This window comes from Nothoprocta perdicaria, unplaced genomic scaffold (assembly GCF_003342845.1).
Source record: "Nothoprocta perdicaria isolate Ctin4 unplaced genomic scaffold, notPer1 scaffold_466, whole genome shotgun sequence".
NCBI classification, from domain to species: Eukaryota; Metazoa; Chordata; class Aves; order Tinamiformes; family Tinamidae; genus Nothoprocta; species Nothoprocta perdicaria.
The window spans coordinates 189,190-192,231 of NW_020455717.1; the positions used below are offsets into that span (position 1 = coordinate 189,190).

Here is a 3,042-nt window from a genome sequence, read left to right on the forward strand (position 1 = left end):
TTGGAGGTGGAAGGAGGCGCTTGGAGGTCTCTGGAGTATTCCCGGAGAAATCCCCGCTCTCCAAAGCGTTCCTGCGGCATCGCAGCGGCAACGGGACGTGCGCGTCCCTTACACGTCCTTGCCCCCATTAAACACCAGTAACCTCCCCGGCCCTGCACATCTCATCTGCGATGTCCCCGGGCACGGGACACGGRGGTGACACGCGGCGGCTGTCGCTATCGAGGCTGCTAACAGCGCCGGCGTGCTCCGGATCCCTGCAGCTCCAGATAAGCGGAGCAGGGAGCTGCCGGAGGACCCGGAAGGAAAGCGATAGTWTTTAAAAATTCATGCTTGCGGTAACGCTCCCGCTCAGGTGTAATTAAACACAGAGCCTCGAGCGGAGCCGCGTCTTCTGTCGGAGCACCTGATTTGGGTGTGATTACTGGGGTTCTTAATTATTATTATTAAGTTTTAGCACCAAGGGCTGCGGGAAACGCACTTGCCCCCGTCCCCACGCCACGCCTGTGGCGCAAATTAGGGGGCTTAATGATTTCCGTAGCAATTAATGCCGGGAGTCAGCCCAGCAAACCTCGCGTTCACGTCGGGCTTTCTAGTTCATGCAATTCATGCAATTCCGCAGGTTTCTGGATGAAAATGCACGTTGTGCCCACCCGTGTTCCCCGCAGCACCGATCCGGCACCCTCTCTGCTCGGAGATTTCCCTCRCCCCTTTCCGCACATTCCAGTTATTCTTGCAATAAACGGATTTCAGTTATTATTGCAATAAACGGGGGCACTAAGACTTTTATCTTAATATCTTAAAGCCATTCCCRCCGGCCAGGGCTTTTCCATGCTTGGATAGCGCTGCCTGGCACGATTCATCCTGCACGGCCCCCAATTTCCACTTGTTCTCGGCAGAAAGGGAGGAATTGCTATTTTGCAGCTGGAAAGGAARTTTTTAAGGGGGATTTTGGAGTTTTTTTCCATCCCCTCTGCCTTTCTGAACATTTTTCTCCCTTCTTTTCCTCAGCAGATGAATCCCGGATTTTCCTATCCCAACTGAGAGCCATCTCCAGGTACCAGGAGCGCGGGCGTGAACCATCGGAATCAGACCCGGAGCAACCACACGGGGAGCTGGATTTCCCTCAGCTTAATGACACTTCCCGGGTTTTTGTGGGATTTGGAGGATTTTGCAGACAATTGGTGCATTTTCCCCTGGCTGTTGCCAGCACCCGGCTCCACAAGCGGGATCCGCTGGACTCTTGCCATGGATGCTGCTTCCACGGCCCTGGAATTCCATCTGGGGTTATTGGAGGGGTGGTAGTTGATGAAGCACGTTAAGAACTGGACTTTGAGGGAAACAGGACTGCCGTTCCCTGCGGAATTCCGGCTTTCACGGAGYATCAACCGGGAGCTCCGCACCCCTTCAATACAACCGAGCTAACACCCATTTTAATGGCTGCTTAATTAGATTTTCCATAGGGAAATTTGCGCGGAAGTTGCATTTCTGCTTCCAGAGCCTGAGAGGGTAGCAGGGATTCAATAAAAATGCAAATAAAATATTACGAGGAGGAAACCAYGGCTGGTTTGTTTTCGCTGCTTGGTGCCACTTGGGTTGGATGGATGGATCCAGGGATGCCTCTTTTCACATTCCCAAAACACTGTTTTTTTGGGGTATTTTTTGTATTTATTCCATCGCTGGGAGAGTTTGCTCCAAGGTTTTTGGGTATCCAAGAAGAGGCCAATAAATTGTTCGAAAAGGGCTATTTTTGTGTAGCTTGAAATGGGGCTGATTTTACCAAATGGGGTGACCTCTCCAAGCCACCATGTGTCCCAGCCACTGTCCCTATCCCGAGCCCCCTACTCACTTGTCCCTCTCATTCCCGAGCACTTTTCCATACTTCCCACCCCTCCTCCTGCAAATCCATGCCTTTTCCAGATGCTGATTTTGATTTTATTATTATAGTTGCACTTTTTGCTGCTGCAAGGAGAGGGATTCCTCCTCACCCCCACCTTGGAAATGAACCCTCCCTCCGGAGTTTCTTCCTGGTTTTTCTGGATGAAGAGCAAAAGGCAATTGCRTAGACCAGGGGCATTTCATTTGTCTAAAACCCATAAAAAAGTGCTTTTATTAACCRTCCTTTTTAACCTCAAAATGGGAGGATGCACCAACCGATGGCAAGAAAACCCTAGAAACCCTCCAGAACCGAATCCCAAGGACGGTTTCCTTCCTAAATCCATTTTTTTTTGGTGTAAAGAGGAAGGTTGATGAAATTACCTTTGATTGGCAGCTTTAAATTGCGGCTCCTTTCTGCAGCCTTCCCGTGCAGGCTGGGAACGGGCGGCTTGGGATTAGGGCCGTTAAATTACCCGGTTTATTGGGGAAATAAAGTATYGGGAGCAGATGATGATGGAAAGAGCTAGGAAGGCAGAGCGAAAGGGTGTTAAAAAATGATTCCACTAAGGCAGGGAAGGGARTAGAGGAGCACGGCAAGCAGTGACACGTAAGCGACGCTCTGAAGGCGGCGGTGCTGCTGAAACGCAGAGGTGTGAAGGCGACGGCGGAGGAGCTGGATATTGCCAAGAGCCTCCAACGGGCTGCGTTTGCTGAAGGCCACGTCCTGGGGATGAAAACGGGAAAAAAAGAAGCGGGAAGGAGGTGCTCTGGGGCATTACGGGTGTCAAAAAGTGCTTTTTATGGGTAGGATGGGGCAATAATGGGTGCTGGGAAGCAAGCCAGGCTTGCGGAGGATGGAGGGTGGTCTCGCAGCCATCTCGCCTCCCTCCTTCCCTCCAGCAAGCACCTGCAAGGCCGTGGGAGCAGATGCAGTTCTCCCATCTCCTGYGGATCCTGGAAATCGTCTCTCCCGGTCCCCTCGAGCCTCCTTAAAGGAAGCAAATTGAAAACCGCACCCCAAAGGCTTGCGGGCAAAGCCAGACACAGGAGACCTGGCTGCTTCCAAAGAGCCCTTTCCATGGCCTGGGAACACTGTGAGGGAGGGATGGAGAAATTCCCCGGATTGCCCGTCCGGATAAACGCGGCAGCGGCGCGAGCTCCCGCCTG

General features: G+C 52.2%; 1 long non-coding RNA gene across 1 annotated transcript in view; it reads left to right on the forward strand.

The window, feature by feature from the left end:
* Positions 1-1,487, forward strand: part of LOC112953871 — a 4,196-nt gene extending 2,709 nt beyond the window's left edge. Inside the window, exon 2 of the long non-coding RNA XR_003250628.1 lies at positions 1,012-1,487. This is a non-coding gene — a long non-coding RNA (uncharacterized LOC112953871). The remainder of the gene's footprint in view (positions 1-1,011) is intronic.
* Positions 1,488-3,042: the final 1,555 nt, after the last annotated feature.